Source organism: Gymnoscopelus microlampas (assembly GCF_963454915.1).
Source record: "Gymnoscopelus microlampas genome assembly, chromosome: 19".
In the NCBI taxonomy this organism is placed as follows: domain Eukaryota; kingdom Metazoa; phylum Chordata; class Actinopteri; order Myctophiformes; family Myctophidae; genus Gymnoscopelus; species Gymnoscopelus microlampas.
In genome coordinates this window covers 22,602,344-22,622,098 of record NC_139956.1, presented here as the reverse complement: position 1 = coordinate 22,622,098, position 19,755 = coordinate 22,602,344, and positions in this window count along the sequence as shown.

Here is a 19,755-nt window from a genome sequence, read left to right as displayed (position 1 = left end):
TTGCGCACTCATTGATGAGTGAGGACCAGTGTGAAAACTACTCTGCATGTCATAACATTATGTCATAGAAATGATTACATAACATCTCATGTATTACTACTAATAAACAAATGCACCAACAAATAATTTCACAAAGTTGCATGTCACAGTGTTAATTTACATGTAGGCCACTGAATGTATTGATTGTGTGATTAATGACATTCACAGCAGAGTTATTATAGTTTTGATTGTATTTTCATTCGTTTTTATTTTTATTTCATTCTTATTTCTTGTTCTGTACATTTAGTTTCTGTAAGTAGTTAATAATTTTCAGAGTGGGTTTGCTCGTTTTGGTAATTGGTTTCATGTTTGTTGCAATCTGTGGGGTATTTGTCAGTCCAGAATTACAATGCAAACAACATTTTGAGAAGGCAATACATGGGCTCACAGTGATGACATTCTAGTCTCAATAAGCATATGCACCAAACTCCAAAGCCTCCTTATGCTTTTTACTATACGTTGATACATTTGACCAAATTGACAGACTATAACTAGTCTAGTTTAGTTAGTCTAGTTAACTATAATAACCCTGGTTCACGAGGGGTGAGAGGTGGAACAAACTGCAAAAGGGTAAAAAAATAAGGCCTGAGATGCAGTGGCAATGATGTTTGTGTGGTCTTATTTGTTATGCTGCAATGCTGTTATGTCTTTTCAAGAGGCCACTATTCTTTTCTATACATTATGAACAGTACAAATTTAAACTACTTTGTGTGCTGCTACTGTAATACATCACCATTTATCAGCTAATGTATGTTTTATATTAATAATCAAAATCAGTAAATAGTAAGTTGCAAATAGTTGAAGTAAATATACTTATATACTTTCCACAATTGTAAAGTAGTTAGGTATATATGCAACTGTGAAGATAATGGTTACAAACGCATTTTGAATGAATGAAGCTCAAAGAGCAGCAGAAACGGTAATCTGTGCAGAGCTAGTATAGCCTACATGGAAACAGCTGTGAAGAAGAGAGGGCATGATGTGTCAGAGGTCAACATTAGCAGTGTCACAAACTGGAAGACATTTCATAAAATCTAAACCACACCTGCTGAAATAATTGGTCTCCCCACCCCCAATTAACACCAGTCCTGCCACGGAAATTACTCTGACCACCCACGTATGTCACTTTATTCTCCCTCTGATCACAAATACATTACACATACAGTAAGTACAGAAGGGCTCACTTCAAGAGCTGCCATGCCTATATGCGTTTGTGACAGTATCTAAGCAATTTAGCATTTTGTCATGGTATAAAGTCGTTTTGGTATGTAAGAGGCTGTAATTAGTGTCATGTTTCTGGAATGTATTTTATACCTCCTGCACATGAATGGCAGTGGAAATAATTTGTTCTCATGAGTGATATAAACTAACCAGCCTAGCCAAATGTTCTCAGCTGGCATCTGTCAGCAGTGGAGCACCTGTTTAAGGTGTCGATGTTACACCACTACAGCTGTTATTACTCTGTTGTTACTGCAGGCCAAAGTGTTTCTCTGTTTATTCTTACTGCTGAACAACACTCCTTGAGCCAGGAGCCAGGATCCAGCAGTGTGTGGGACCCTCCATGAGGTCCACACTATAGGCAAGAGAATATTGTCTGTTGTTTGTCCTAATACATATACTGAACTGAATCGTTTTGCTTCCCAAGCTTAAAAAAGAAAGGGTAAAAAAATCACACAATTTCAATCTGCAACTACCAAGTCGCCATATTTTGCTGCTTTATCAAGATAACGATGATAACGTATTCAACTTCAAATTACTTTATTTTCCTTTCAGAAGTTCCTGCAGTTATGCAGTGGAAAACAACAATCACAAACAAACACAGCAAGATACCCTCATCTGGAGATTAAGCTAAATGAGTGAGTGACCCGTTGTGAGCTTATAGATCAGCTATTTTCAGCAAAGAGATTTGGTGTAGAGGGAAAAAACAAGGGGTCAAGGTGGTCAAAGGTGACACCTTGGGGTGAGAATATGTTGCAGTTACAAAAGTCATTTAAGGACCACTTCACTTTTATTCCACCTTATTCATTGCATTTTCAATTCAAAGGGGCTTTCAGCTGTGTATAGAATACCAATATATTGCATGTTTTGGTAATTAAGTGATCAATGGTGAAAGCAGTCTGACATTCTTGGCATACAGAGTTGTAGTGTGATGATCAGAAAGGAGAAACACCTCACAAACTATAAAAAGGCAGTAAAAAGTAGCTGGCTGAAGATGCCCACCCACTCCCTAGTATGAACACCACAATGTAAAGAACAGAGTTATGCTATTTAACTTGCATCATAGTTGGACACTCCATCTCCATGCAAATACTCACAGCCCACCTCTGAGACACAGAGCAAGTAAACATAACTGAGCATTGGTGAGAACCGATATATTATGATGGGATGGGATTTAGTGAAGTTTTCCTTTAATGCAGGCATTTGCAATGGAAATCATGACCACAGGGTGGCATGAGAACGCCACTGTGCTTTCACATGGTCCAATGCTGAGCAGATGCAGGAGGAATGTTCCTTATTATCTCCAAGGAGCCCCAAGAATCCCTCAAGGCAATGTAGACAGAGGATACAGATTTCACTGTGACTATCTCCCCTTTGTTCCTCGTTATCATCACGTAGACATTAAAGCTGTCCTGTGCACAATTTAGGGCCGGATCTTTTGCCTTGAATACAATCAGCATGATTCTCAGATCAAGCCATGTTACTGTTTTAATACATGTTATAGAGTCAACATATAAACATGGACATAGCAGATGTGTTTATGTCAATCATTGTTTTCTTCGCTACGCTTGGATGTGTTGGCTAGGCCTGTACAGTATGTGCATTTTCTGGATTTGTTAAGTAAATTTGCTGATGCACTTCAAGCATTGTCTGGGCTGTTGCAGAATTATAAACACTTTATTGTGAGTTTCATATAAGGAAACTGCTTTATGGTGTTGACACAACTCAAAAACAACCACATATGACAAAGGATGCAACCATATAGGATGGGTTGGTGGGTTTAATTCATCTTTCATTGGGCCTCAAGCAGGAAGCAATACACATTCCTCCTTATTTTTGTTCTTAGCCATGAGTGTTTCTTATTTTGTGCTTTTTGCTTTCTTATTTTTTTCAAGGTTATTATTGTTATCATCTGATCATGATAATCTTATTGTCTCGATTATCTGTCGTTATTTCCAATGTTACATTGATAGACAGGTCTGCATTTATCATATTCATAATCCAATTATAAGTAAAATAGGTGGCTTGGGACTTCATACACTCTCTCTCTCTCTCTCTCTCTCTCTCTCTCTCTCTCTCTCTCTCTCTCTCTCTCTCTCTCTCTCTCTCTCTCTCTCTCTCTCTCTCTCTCTCTCTCTCTCCAACGCCACCCTCTGGTGGTGGTACAAGGTAATGACTGGATTGAAACCAAAATAGCATGGTACAACTTTTTGATGTTTTGCATAGTATTGTATTTGTATATGTGTCCGTCATTACATGTTTCGATTAATTTAGTACAAAGGACCCCAATGGAAACAAGCAATAGGCTTTCTTGGGTTTAAAATCCTCTAAGCAGACCTTGTATTGAACTGTACCTTCCTGTGCTTTCCCCCCCCTAAACTGCTAATAAAGTGTCAATCATGCACAAAGATGGAGGTCAAACCACAAATTTAAAAACAAGATATTTCTGTGGCCCTGTTTAATTTCACAATCATCAATATAATAATCGATTTCAAAACATGTTGCCATAATAACCAATATAATTCCAAAATGAATGATAAATGATACAAACTACAAAATAAAAGCATATTATCAATAATCAGAATCAGAATCAGAATCAGAATCAGAATCAGAATCAGAATCAGGTTTATCGTCACATCACAGGTTTACAAGGTAAGAAAGTGGGTGAAATTCGTTTTTGTACAACACTCCCATCGCAACGTTAAATTCCGTAGAAAGAAGAGTGGGGAGAGAGAAAAAGAAGAGGGGTAGGGGGTTAAGTGGGAAGGAGATCAACAGAGAACAATAGAAGGCCAAAAACAAGTTATCTACATATTTACAAAGTACCTGAGATAAGAGACAAAGGTACATTGTAAATATGTAGATAACTTGTTCAGCAGTCACTATCAAATAATATCATGATACAAAATAAAAGCATGATATCAAAAATAAGTATACTTAATCTCTCTCAATCTGTGTGTGTGTGTGTGTGTGTGTGTGTGTGTGTGTGTGTGTGTGTGTGTGTGTGTGTGTGTGTGTGTGTGTGTGTGTGTGTGTGTGTGTGTGTGTGTGTGTGTGTGTGTGTGCGCGCGTATATATATATATATATATATATAACCAAAGTAATTAAAAACGGAATATGGTAATTAAATAATGACAAAATCATAATTAATAACCTGCCATTAATAATCAGGTAACACCTTCAAAGACATACAATTATCATCATCAGAATTACAAATGAATGGAAAGAGTTTCTCAGTGAAAGTCTGTGTGAAAGTGTGTAGGTGTGTGTTAGAATCAGGATCAGAGAAGGACAGCTTTCCTCTGTTGCAATCCAGCTGGACTCTGATCCTCCGGGTATCCTGGGTCACTGGGAGAGGATCAGTGATATCAGTGATTGACCCTGATGAGTAGACTGCTCTACATTCACCATTACTAAACCCTATCTTCCGCTGTCTACGTCTATCCCCTCTATCCTTCCTGTAGAAAGACTCCACTACCGCACCCAGGAACCAGCTTCTATTTTCTCCAACCTCAACATCCCAGCTGTGACACCCTGAATTAAAGCCCTCGGAACCCAGAACAACAAAGTCACACCTCTCTGGGTTGTCAGGAAGCTGCTGTCTCTCTCCATATCTCACACTAGACAGATCATCAGACAGGATGAGTTCCGGGGAGGCAGTGTTGGGATCCAGAATCACAGGAGAGTAGGAGACAATCTCCTTCATCTTGCCCCAGACTCTGAAGGTCAGGTTGCCCAGATGTTTGGCCACGTCGATCAGCGCTCCTGGGTCCAGCTGTGGCTTTTGCATGGTGAGCTGGACAGCCTGGACTCCTTCCACCGTGGCCTTGTAATTCTGCAAGAATGAGACGTGGTTGTCAGCTTTTAGCTGGTCCTCTGTGGCTTGGATTGCCTTTGAGAGGGTTTCCATCTCTCTGCTCAGCCCCTCAATCCTTTCCTTTATCATCTGAGTCTTCTGCTCAATTTCCTCCTTCAGAGTGATGATCCTGGCCTCCTCTTCCTCTTGTAGGAAGTGATGAAGCTTCCTAAACAGTTTCTTAATCTCTGTCTCTGTGGTCTGGGCCTGAACCTTGATGTGAATCTCTGTTTGGTCAGAATTTGCTTTAACTTTATTAAAGAACTTCAATCTATTGTTTAAATGCTCCAGTGATTCCTGGAGTTCCAGTTTGCAATCCTTCAATGCTTCGTCCACAGCTCTGAACTTGTGTCGGGCATGTTTTTCTGAATCACAACACACAACACACAACAGCTGTTCATCGTCCAGACAGAAGAGCCTGAGCTCCTCCCCGTGCGTGGCGCAGAGGACCTCTGAGCTTATCGAAGGACAGGTGAGCTCCTCTTCCTGATGAGGCAAATGGGAAGTGTGATGCCCCATATTATAGTCTGCCAGTCTCACTTCCTGCTCTGAAATGTAGATCTTAGAACAGGAAACAACAGCAATAACATTATAATTAGCAATAGTACTCGTATTATAATAATTAGTTGTAGTAGTAGTAGTAGTAGTAGTAGTATAGTAGTAGTATAGTAGTAGTAGTAGTAGCAGTAGCCTAGTAGTAGTAGTGGCAGCAGTAATAGTAGTACAAGCAGTTGTAGCAGTAATAATAATGTTGTTGAATTATGCATTTGTCATGCCCTGACCAATGTCTGCCATTTGAAATATCTTTCAAAATAACGTAGTCATTACTTATATCATTTGTTGAATCTGTTGATACGTTGTTTACATGTTATGAAATACCAGTAAAAATTACATAATAGTACCATAGTAGTAAAAAAAAACGTTATTGTGCCTCGAAAAACGGTTAGAATAAAAACTTAAGGGGCATTCACTTTTCATTCATTTCATGTAAGAAATAACTAACACATGACCATATACCCTACAGCTTCACAGACATTTGAAAATAAAACAGAAATAATGCTGGCATTGCTACAACAATGATTGTCTTACCTGTTGCAATGTTCAAATCCCGATGCAGGTCTGGGGAGGAAGAGGAAGTATAATATAGAGACGATGAATACTGTGAAGCTTCTTCAAGGTCCAGCTCACTGTGATGGTGAGCTCTGGGGCTCTAACCATCATTTTTATAGAGAAAAGTCAGCAATGTATGTTAATGCAGGGGGAGGGGAGTGGCATTTATAACAAGTGTTAGTCTCACTTCTCAGCTGTTGAGTAGGCCAGCTGTTGATTTGATCAACATCGCCACTCACTTCAGTTGGCACTAAGGGACAATCATATCAGAGCAGCTTTACTTTTAAATACTTGTTGACCAGGGTCCTCCAGGGGTCTATATTTGGTCCCCTCCTTTTTTCACTCTACACCAAGGGCCCTATCTTGCGCACTGCCTTACCCCTCCCTCATGCCTAAACCTTTTTGATATTTTTTACTATTTTGAAAAACATTTTTAAAATAGTGAAAACAGACGATCTACATCAACACGTTGTGACCTTTTAGATCGGGTATTTGAACTATTTTAAAATGTTTAGCAAAATAGTAAAAAAAAAAAGAAATCCTAAATAGGGCCCATAATCTCTACACCGAAAGTAGCTGATCTATAAGCTCATAATGTGTCCACCAAATGTTCATCCTAGAATAGGGATGCTAGGGTCCATGTGATTAATTCACAGAACGTATTTCCGAACTTGTGACACAAGCAGCCAACATATATTCACTATAAGGAACAAATGATTAGATCCCCCTACAAAGGCATTGTTATCAATGACCGGCACACTGCTTTAATCAATTTGGTACAAGAATCAGCACACTATGGTGGTAATCCAATTGACCTTTGTGTTGTGGCATTGTTGTCTCTGATCAGTGGTTTGTCTCTATACATCATATTTGACCACTTTCTTTATTGATTTAATATTGTATTGACAATTTAAATGTACAGCAGTACGTTACAAAGAGTCAAATGGCTATTCACAAAAAAAAGCCAGAGGCTTGTTTCTATTTCTAACAAACAAAAAGTTCAAAAAAATATATACAAATATTCAGTTCAATCAATTCATGCTGATAACTTGCATTTACAATTTGGCCAATTAGGTTTTCAAAAAATAACAGCCTAACATAGCAGATTTCCATCCTTTATAGCCTCTCAAAGCACTTCATGGCCACTGAGGTCAGCGCTACCGGGCAGCCGTCATTCAAGTCAGCTGGGGAGGTGTTCTTGGGTACAGGGACAATGGTGGATCCCTGAAATGGCTTTTCTTTTTTTATGCCACCAAAAATGTATTTGCATTTCTGTGACGTCATCCCCATAATATGACGTGACACTGTGGGTATAATATCTCCGTAGGTTGAAGTGGAGTTCATTCCACTTGTGGATATACGAGGACCGCCCACGGAAGGATGAGCAGCTGTAATGGGATAAGCAGCTGTAATGGGCCTGTGATTAAACCGAAGAGGAAACAATGTCCCTTGATTGGAATTGGAGATCACCATTGCAGCCGTCACAGGCCTGCAATTCGACCGAAGAACTATAGATGTCCTATGCTTGAATATCACGATTATAGGAAACCAGAAGATGATATGTGCTGCTGTCGTGCTGAGAGAAGTCCTTGGTCCATGCCCAATCCAATTGAATGCAGCAGCCACTGGACCGGTGACCTGACCGCTAACGATTGTGCCAAGATATTTAGGCAGCCTCTTGGGAACATGACTCGAGAAAACATTGGGATCAAACCAGAGGCCAGAATATGTCATAAGTTTGATAGATATCTTGCGGCTACAGATGTTAGACAGGAGAGAGCTCATGCAACGCAACAGAGGCGTACATCAGTTAAACCAACTCTGATTAAAATAGATGCTCCCACTGTTGTGCGCCCGGGGACCAGACTTCCAAAGTCAGACATTTCTTATCCAAATCTATATGGTCATCCCTTACGGGGTCCATTGGCAGCCATACGCTTTCCTCGTCTTAACCAGTCTCTGTCTTTGGAAATGTTGGAGCTGAAACGAACCACACAACCTAACAAACCTATCTTCAAGGACAAACGTCACATTTGTCATCTGACAAACTTCGAGACATATCGTGTTGCCTGCAGGGCTCCAGGGCCCCACAAGAAGAAAAAACCCATTCAGGATTTAAGACTCAGGGTGCCGAGTCAGTCCGAGTCAGTCCCTGACTCTCGCTTGACTTGGTCAAGCGAGGCTTGACCAAGTCTAGTCAATGCATCTCAATGTGTTTCACGTAGTAGGCCAAGCCAGAAGTGCTACTAGGTGAAGCCAGGTTAAATTCATTCAGATGAATGAGCAATTCATGGCTTCCTTCAAAAGACCATGAGGTCAACCACAGATTTCTTCAACAGCCTACGAGTTCAATTACAGACTTACTGATCCTGAAATGGAAAAGATGCACTTACAAGGAAGTAAAGCATATAGTATGTAAAACAAAACAAAAAAGTATACTTGGTTGCTATAAGGCAGTGAGAAAAAAACCTTGCCAACAAACGTGAATGTGTAACTAGCCCAAAAAATGTACTATTACTGCTCTTAACTGAAACATAATAAAATGTCATAATTGTACATAATAATATTGAATAATATAATACTATACTTAGGCTTAATTGAAAACGTCTTTACAACTTTACCAGCCATTTCTGATAATCTAAACAACTGCAATAATGTATTCATATAACCTCTAACAATAATGAACAACAGTCTTCATACTGTAATGACAAAATAACAGTAACATTTGTAACAATCAGATTTGTAAATATTGATTGCAGGTATTACAAAAAACATGCTAATTATTTAATTATTATCCTATTTGATTATATTCATATGTTTACTATTAATTATTATTAAACTCATTGCTTTAAAAAACGAAATAAAGGACAAATGATAAAGCTCTAAGGGTATAGTTTTATATACATCTATTTTTAATAGATCACGCCGGCATAAATAGGCAACTGACATCTATAGGCTCAATGCACATACACGCATGTAGGGGCAAACAGTGAAGTCCCCTTACATCTCCACATGCTCACTCTGGGAAAAACAGAGCCAATACAAACAAACAAACAAAAGGTAATGCAATAAGTCCCTCGGGATAGATCAATAATAAATCCACATAATCCAGTCAATAATCCTAATCCAACAGAAAATATAATCCTGAGAAGTGAAAAGAAACATAGACGATCTCACAGTCTCGTCATTGTTTTGATGATCAAATCAATAATTATAAAAAATTACAATGTTTAAATAATAACAGCAGCCTATTTAACTGAATGGCAGACTAATAAAAATGAGGCAACATACACACGAACATGGGATAAGTGTGAAAACCCCATTGGTGTCCGATGAGTGACTGAACAGATAAGGAACCAGGAATGGATGAATCAAGTCTCAGAGAAGGAACCAGGATGAATCAAGTCTCAGAGAAGGAACCAGGATGAATCAAGTCTGGCTGTTTGCCTGGCCTGGAGCAGGCTAGTCGCACAGAATAAATCAGCACAGTAAGTTGTATGTCACTGCTTTCATGAAACCGAATCAAAGCTAAATTCAGCCAGGATAACTGGAAAATCCTGGCTTAATCCACGGTCAATTGTTATCACACATATCCCCACCTTACCGGAAGCAGGATTTTGCGCTCAATGCCAAGAAGACCAAGTCGACTACATAGGAAGCAGGGAAGAGTGCACTCCATACTTTGACATTGCGGTGGAGACGGTCAGTGACCTCAAGTTCCTCGACATATACATCACTAAGGACCTCACATGGACACCAAATAGCTAATCTTGGACAAATCAGCAACTTGTCTTGCCAAGTAGGCCAAGGAAGACTGTGTCATTTCATATTTTTGGTGCGCGCATTACCTCCACCCACTTGTCTTTCAATTAGGATGGGCCATGATGTCGCTGTTTCATACAGAAGCATTCTGTGCAGTATGTGGGTGGTGATGCCTGTTTTCAATGGGAGTGCCCTGTATTTATAATATGCTACAGAAAGATGTCAGCAGAAGGGACACTATGCCTGTCACGTTTGTCATTTTCATCTGGTCGTCGTAAGTTGAAAATTGTTCAACTCTAGATCTGCAACTTGGAAAACACATTGATCCCAGTCTACGCCACCAACACAGGTCCGGCTACTAGATAATTAATGGCAGTCAAATGTGCAGTACACTCATATCATGTCAAGATGGCATGAAATAACAATACATAAAACCCACTTTACATCAAATCAAATCAAATGTATAAAGCACATTTAAAACAACTCTTGTTGACCAAAGTGCTGTACAGAACAACATCAACGAGACAACTAACTAAAAGGCAAAAACAAACAATCAATAATAAAACTCAAATAAACCATTATTAAAAACAGCAAAAATCTTCCATATTGGTGGGATTCAAATGCTAGTGAATAAAATACTTGAGTCTTGAGCCTGGAATTAAAAGATTCAAAGGTGGGAGCAGATGTGTGCTGTTCCACAGTCTAGGGTCTGCGACAGCAAAGGCGCGGTCACCCTAAGCCTGAGTTTAGTTCTCGGGGGAACTAGTAGCCCCAAGTCAGCTGACTTGAGAGACCTGGAGGTAGTAGGAGGCGCCGTAGTTAAAAGCTCAGCAATGTAGGAGGGGGCCTACTACCGTACTGGCAGCCAGCGGAGAGAGGTCAGGCCAGTGGTAATTGTGGTCTCTCTTGCTGGTACCAGTGAGAAGCTTAACCGCGGCATTTTGGACCAGTTGCAGACGGGGTATGGATGACTTGCTAATCCAGTAATCCAAACAGGATGATATAAGGGCGTGGACGACTATCTCAGGATCTTTGACAGAGAGAAATGGCTTGATTTTGGCAATGGAACTACAAATGTAATGTTTTGCAGTTTTGCCACTGCATTTACCTGCGGAATCAGAGAGCACTCCAAGGTCTTTGACATGGGGTTCCACAAGGGTGGATAGGTTGCCAAGACCATTTTGTATTAGCGTGTCAGGGGGACCAAACACCCCAACTTCAAACTTGCTTTCATTCGGCAGTAGGACGTTTTGTGCCATCCAACATTTTATGTCCTCAAGGCAGCTCGTCAGGCTAACTAATTTGGACTGGTCGTTTGGTCTCAGCTATGTGTCATCTGCATAACAGTGGTATGAGATGTTATATTTTTTAACCATTTGCCCGAGGAGAAGCATGTAAATAGAAAAGAGGATGGGACCTAAAATTAGACCTAAAATGGAACCGTGTGGCACCCCGCAGGAGAGACAAGCTGGGGGAGAGGAAAACTCGCCAATATTAACAGAGAAGCTTCTGTTATTGAGGTAGGATGCAAACCAATCCAAGGCAGTGCTGTTGACACCATGCAGCATTGTACTGGATACGGTGTAATAAAAATCATAATGTAATCATCTACAGTATCGAATGCTGCGCTGATGTCCACCAGAGTTGTAGGAGAGGAGCAGGTCACTTCTCTGTTGCCTAGAAGTCACGACTGTAAAAGACATCAACAGTTAGTCATACTGTAGTGTCAAGCTGCAAGCAGCGGCAGTGTGTTAAAACGCGTAGCTGCATTAGATGATAATGTAAATCAAAGAATCAAAATGTGTAACTTTCGTCATATTTGTTTGCACATATGAAGAGAATAAGGAATACATATTAATGTATTAATTAATGCACTTTCTGTATTGCATTTGTGGTGGTAGGCTGGTTCTGTTCTGTTGATCAATTTAATGACTTAAATGAAATTAGCTTAAGATTCCATTTTTTTTACATCGTTGTAATAATATCTTGAGGTATCTTTGAAATATAATTTTGAATTATATAACTTCTTTCATGGACCACAGTATGTCAGGGAGGCAAAGAGCAAGGAAGGGTGCAAGTACTTTTTTTTTTACCAAATAAAAATAAGGTGACGAGAGCAGAGGTTCAGCATCTTTAATTGTTGTGCAGTATACGCTTATCATGTAGAAATGGCAGGAAATAACCCACTTTACATCAGATAACTCTGTAAACAGACTGGAAAGTTATTTAAAATTATGTTTCCAGAATCAGAAATTGCAAAACACTACGCTTGCTTTAGTTGCTTATCAACTAAGACAATTAAGCAATTGTCAATATGCCACTGAAGCCCTGAATGTGATCTTTTCAGACATATTCACACCTCCAGCTAACGTTGTTGTCTTATCAACCAGCTCAGCCGTCAGCTGCTCCCCACTGTCCAATAGTGAGTACATGGTCAGAAGTACATCATATGGACCGGACCACTGGCGTAGCGGTCCGGGCACCTAGGCTACAATGTAGTCCGGGTCGAGTCCCGATCCCGACGGCCTTTGCTGCATGTCACTCCCCATCTCTCTCCCCATTTTCCTCTCAGCCTACTGTCCTATATAATAAAGGCATAAAAAGATAAATAAATCTTTAAAAAAGTAGTACATCATATAATAATGATAATAATAATAACAATAATAACTAGAAAAAGTGCTCCTCGGAGCACAACTCTCCGCTGTTGGGAATGTTGGGAATGTTCTATCTGTATAAGTGTCCTATCCCTCCTGTCTGTATAAGTGTCCTATCCGTCCTGTTTGTGTAAGTGTCCTATCCAATTGTTACAGTATCCGCCATTTCTCAACCATTTCGTGATTGTTCCTGTCTTACCTCACTCTTACCAGACTTGTGTTGGGAATGTTCTAATTCTTATGTTCTAACTGTCCTATCCATCCTGTCTGTATAAGTGTCCGATCCGTCCTGTCTGTATAAGTGTCCTATCCGTCTGTATAAGTGTCCTATCCGTCTTGTCTGTAAAAGTGTCCTAACCGTCCTGTCTATGTAAGTGTCCTATCCCTCCTGTCTGTGTAAGTGTCCTATCCCTCCTGTCTGTATAAGTGTCCTATCCGTCCTGTCTGTATACTGTAAGTGTCCTATCCGTCCTGTCTGTATACTGTAAGTGTCCTATCCGTCCTGCCTGTGTAAGTGTCCTATCCGTCCTGTCTGTGTAAGTGTTCTATCCGTCCTGTCTGTGTAAGTGTCCTATCCGTCCTGTCTGTATAAGTGTCCTATCCGTCCTGTCTGTGTACTGTAAGTGTCCTATCCGTCTGTGTAAGTGTCATATCCCTCCTGTCTATATAAGTGTCCTATCTGTCCTATCTGCCAATTATGTATCAGCCATGCAGCCATTTCGTGATGGTTCCTGTCTTACCTCACTTTGACAGTGGCAAAGACACTGTCAAAGTGACGCCATGTATTTATACAGTATTTCACCGTATTGTCACGTGTCACGTGAGGCTTGACCAATCGGTGTGTCATATTTAGAAAGTGAAAACAATACTCTCCTGCGGAGAGTAATAATAATGATAATAACAACAACAACATCATCAACAACATCATAATACTACTACTACTACTACTACTACTACTACTACTACTCACTTAAAAATATAAATTATTTTTTTAAGTGACACACCTATTTATAGGTTTCTATTTCGTCATGCGTCTCGCTAGCCAATCAAAGCACACCCTTTCAACATATTGTCACGTGTCACGTGAAGCTTGACCAATGTTAGCTTGGCGGACACACGGAAGGACGGAGACAAAAACATACTCTCCACCTCTGGCGGAGACAATAATAACTAGAAAATGTGCTCCTCGGAGCACAGGTCTCCGCCAGTACTGTTCCTGATTAATCCTGTCTTACATATTTATATTACATATTGTCACGTGTCACTTGACCAATGTTAGCTTGGCTGATGGAAGCTCACTTCAAAAAACATAAATGATTTTTTGAAGTGACACACCTATTTATAGGATTTTATTTCGTCATGCGTCTCGCTAGCCAATCAAAGCATTGGTGACAACGTGACACGTGACATATTGTCACGTGTCACGTGAAGCTTGACCAATGTTAGCTTGGCTGAGACGGACGGACACACAGAAGGACAAGAACGAAAACATACTCTCCACCTCTGAAAATAATCATAATAATTGGGTGCTGCCCAACCTAACGGCTTTACTACAAATCGAATCATGCAAAGCACAGAAGAATAGACTCAGAACATCCCACCGCCATCCTGCCGTCTCTCCATATTTGGGCAACACTAACATCATCATCAATATGATGTTAGAGATTCACATGGGAGCCACGCCATTATTAGACCTCATCCTGTCTTGTAATATTTAACTTACACACTTCTCTGTCCAACCCAATCCTATTTCACCATACAGTTACTGATCCAGTACATCTGAATGGTACCATCCGTGTGTTCAATATGGAAACATGATCACCCATTCAACCAGCTGACAGTTCAGACTGCTCACTCTACCAATTCACTCGATTATAACCACATCAAATTGCACATTGTCCATTCATAATTTAAACCCTGTAGAAAAAAAGATTATATTCAAAAAATAAATGAATAGCAGATCTACAAGCTGCCAACATGTAGTGAGCTGGTAGATCAGCTATTCTTGCTATTCTTCATACAGCGAAGTATATAGGGTTTACAGTCAGTGCTTAAAATTGCTTTGGATCTCAATGTAACTTAGCCTGAAAATATCAAAGACACACCAGTATACAGTAGGCCAATAAAAGTGATCTGTTGTTACTAGTGATTACAACAAGGAAATGCATATTATTACTTCAATAGCCCTTTGATCCAAATTGGTACCTTGCAAGTAAACAGAAAAGGCTCCTATATCACTACACGACCAGCAGTGGGAAAGAACATTACTTAAGTTACTTTTACTTAAGTAATGTTTTACTTAAGTAAAAGTATCAATACCACAATGTAGAAATACTCTGAAGTAAAAGTCCGCTGTTCAAAATTTACCTGAGTAAGAGTACAAACATATTGGCAACAAAATGTACTTAAAGTACAAAAAGTAAAAGTACTAATTATGCAGTATGTCCCATTTCACGAGTTTGTTGTGTATAAAAATCTTTTGAAAATAGCTGATCTACAAGCTCACAACACGTCGCAAAGCGATGCGTTGTGACTTGTGAGCTTGTAGATCGGCTATTTTCAAATAGCCAAAGTATAGGGCTGAAGTGGTTAATGTAATTTCAATCAGAAACACTCACGTCAAAGTAGATTTAACCATTTATTGCCACAAATGGAATTCAGTTAAGCTTGGCGTCAAAGCTCTGCTCTTGGGAGAATATTCACTGAATTTTGTCGAAGCAGCCTGCTAAGCATATATTCAGGGAATGCTTAAGCAAATCCCCCATAGGGATACAATGTCAACAATAAGCAGTGCATTGACATATTAGTTTGAATTAGCAGATATACATGAAAATCACCAGTATTTGAGCCTATGCCAGACTTTAAACAAGCAGATATACATGATAATCACAAGTATTTGAGCCTATGCCAGACTCTAATCAAAAAGGTGGAGGCTGGGGTGGAGGAGGCAGCTTAGCAGAAGTGGTTAAAAATGCTGTAGTGTTGCGCACATCCTTCCCAGTGCTGGTGCCAGGTTCAAGTAAATTTACTTTAGAGAATAAGGGGGACCGCGCACAGCCATTTGCTCCATCAGTGCACTTATTTATTAATTAAAACATGCACATGGATCCACGACACAACGTTTCGGCCATCATTTGGCCATCATCAGGTCCCTGATGATGGCCAAATGATGGCCGAAACTACACCACCAGTAAGTGTGGCTGCAGTGGTCTAATGGATTTACAGCATTTGTGATGAAAATAATTAGGTTTTTAAAGAATATGAATGCTTATTGTTCGCATTTTGACGGGTAGATTTTGACTGACCCAGCTACTACTGAACAAATTAATGCCATGAAAAGACTTGCAATTTTTTAGGCTACAAAATAACTGATTAGCATTTGCTTGACGTTATTGTGTAATATAACACGGCACTGTGGTTATAACAGTCTGCATAAATTGCTGAACGCAGCAGCCACTGGACCGGTGATATGGCCACTAACCATTGTGCTGCCTTTTGGGAATACGACTCTACAGTAGATACATTTTAAGCTTTTTCCATTTCAAGGGCCCAGTTCGATATGTAATGGGCAATGGACCCCCATCTATCTCTGGGACCCCAATCTACACTGTAAAGTCCTCAGTGTACACATGGGTACAAAAGAGTACAGATGGAACCAAATGGACCCTTGCTTTTTTAAGCTACAACATGCTTATAATAATAATAATTAGCGTGTGTGTGACGTCACTGCATAATATGACGTGGCACTGTGGGTATAATACTGTGTGTAAGTTGATGCGGTGTTCATTCGATTTACAGCAATCCCTTTGAATTAGAAGCAGAACAGAAGAAGAAGCGCTTTTGGAAAAAAGCGCTCCATGAATGCACCATTTACCATTTGAAACAAGATGAGCAGCCGTCACAGGCCTGCGAGTCAGAATACCAAACTGTGTCCTCGGTTTGAACGCCACCACCACATGAGACCAGCAGAGGACGAGATGTACTGCTGTCGTGCTGATGATAAAAAACGCTGGGCTCCGTCCAATCCAATTGAACGCAGCAGCCACTGGACTGGTGACCTAACTGCTAATGAATGTGCCAAGGTTTATAGGAAGCCTCATGGGAATATTACTAGAGAAAGCCTTGGGATTCAACCGGAGACCAACATATGTCCTAGGTTTGACAGATATCTTAAGTCGGAGGATATTAGACAGAAGAGAGCCCATGTAGAGAAACAGAAACGTCACGTAATTAAACCGACTGTGTTTGAAGTAAATAATCCTAGCGGCCTTCTGTGTCCAGGAACAAAACCGTCGAGATCAAATGATTGTTATCCCAATCAATATGGTCTTCGTGTTAGGGGTCCAGCGTCAGCGAAACGCTATCCTCGTCATAACCACAATCTCGATGCAGACATTATAGAGCTCAAACGAACCTCACATCCCAACAAACCAATCTTCGAGAACCACCATACTTGTCATCAGTCCAACGTTGAGACCTATGATGTTTCCTGCAGGGGTCCGGTGCTTCCAGGAATAACTGTCAATTGTTATCAGACAAACTATGTAAACTACCCCTACCCTTGCAGGGATAGAGCGCTGGGGATGCCTCACCTGAGACCGTGGCAACCCCCACATTACCGGAAGCAGGAGTTCCGCTCTCAGCGCCAAGAAGACCAAGGAGCTGATTGCCGACAACAGGAAGGCGAGAAGAGAGCACGCCCCCATACACATCGCCGGCGTCGCAACGGAGAGGGTCAGTGACTTCACGCTCATCAGCATACACGTCTCTAAGGACCTCACAGTTTGCAGCTCACGTTAAGAGCTTCAGCACACCTGGTCACACCTGCGCATTATGATGACAAGGATGTTGCGTTAGTTCTATCAGTTTATCAATGGTGTTTCCCAACAGCATTTACCCGCATTGATATTTCCACATATTCGTTCACATTTTTTTATGTGATTAATGTGTGTGTGTGTGTGTGTGTGTGTGTGTGTGCGGAGCTTACATCGCAAACAGCTGGACCAATCAGCACCACATTTCTTGCCGTTCCATTCAGATTTCAAGATCAATATGATCAGATTTTTTGGAATGATCTAACTTTTAAATATATGTTTATATTAATGGAAGCCAATGGGGTTTGGATGGGGTTGAAACCTCTTGGGAGTCATATGTCATAGACGATTGACATCACAGGTTGGCCAAATGCTGTCTGACATCGACATGGTAGCCATGCCATTGTTAGGCCCTATCTTGTTTTTGTATTAATTCATTGATTAACTGATTAATTTCAGTACACAATTATGCTATATTTTGATGTTGTTTTGTTTTGATATTTCACTTTTTCATTTGTCTCTTTTCTCCTAATTATCTACACAGTATGTAACTGCAAATCGTGGATATCTGTAAACTTGTGATGTGATAAATAAACTTGAAGTTGAAGTAAGAGAAGGGCTCTTGCGGAGGCAGGGCCCCGATTTTTGTTTTGTTTCTTTTGTTTTCTTTTTTTTAAGTCTTTATTTTAGACAGAAGCAATGGGGATTTCAGGGAGCCAGAGTCCTATTTTTATTTATTTAATAATTGTTGTAAGTCACTTTTTTTTGGGACGGGGGCATTGTTTAGGTTCGGGGGTTCTCGACTGTAGCAAAGCCAGAGTACGTATTTTTGTCTTTCTTTTCGGGGTTGTGGGGTCAAGGTTCAGGGATTCTCTCCTGTTCGGCAAAAGAAAGAGCTTTTGCAGAGGCAGCGCCACGTTTTTTGTTTATTTGTTTCTCGTCTGTCTTACAAATGGGCTTTCAGGAGCCGGATCCCCGATTTGTTTGGGCGTTAAGGTTCACAAGTTCTCTCCTGTCTAGCAAATGGGCTTTAGGAGAGACAATTGTATTATTATTATAATTAATTTCATTTTTTTTGTGGGGATATTTGCTCCAGCTTGCCACAGCCGGTTTATCTTGATGCTATATCTCGAAGACAAAGCTGCAATATATGACAAGTTGGGATGGAGAATGTGGGTATTGTGACAGCCTGTGCCAAAACGTGGAAATGTGCTCTTCCTTGCTGACTGGACACTGCGGCTAATTTGGAATGCACATCTGTGTGACATCTGGTACAGGCTGTCAAAATATACGATTTAAACCATTGTTTTACAGTGGAGTATCACTGGAGACATCCATAGCACCATGGGGCTCCGGTAGGTAGGGGACACCTTAATTCTACTGGGAGTCTTCAACGCACACATGGGAAACGACACTGATTAGGAGGAACGGTCTCCCTGCTTTGAACCATCTAACCAATTTAGACAAATGCACCTGTCGATATTACACCGGTACAGCTGTTATTCTGTTTCATCTGTCTATTAACTGTCCTTGAGCCAGGATCAAGGATCCAAAGGGGCCGTCGGACCCTCCACATGAGGCAAGAGAATGCACAGTATAAATGGTAAATGGTGCATTTATATAGCGCCTTTGTCCAAAGTGCTTCACAATGTACACACACACACACACACACACACACACACACACACACACACACACACACACACACACACACACACACACACACACACACACACACACACACACACACACACACACACACACACACTCACACACACACACACACACACACACACACACACACACACCACATCGCCAAAATAGCAGATCTACGAACTCATAACATGTTGCATTGTGATGCATTGTGAGTTGTAGATCTGCTATTTTCACCGAAAATCTATTTTCATCTAAAATCACCGAATCTACTATGACACGCCCAGAATATACAATCAAACGACAGTCTAGAGACAACAGGTTAGCCAGCAGAAAAGGCTAGCTCCTATTGAGGAAGTGGGTGACGCTGTGAAATTAATATCTTCCTTAAATCCTTTATTATTTGTATGTAAATATGTATTGGCATGCCATTATGTAATTTGCATTGTCTTCGTACAACGTTGTTTTGCAAAGCAGGACTTAATCAAACATGCACGTTAATTGCATGGGCTTCTTTCAAACTCAATGTGGTTGTGGGGGTGCACTAGTACCTCAGGAGTTTGGGTGTCTGTGAGAAGGTCCCCAGTTCGAACCTGCAGCTTATCCAGGTTTGATTTAAATTGCCACACACAAATCATGACATTATTA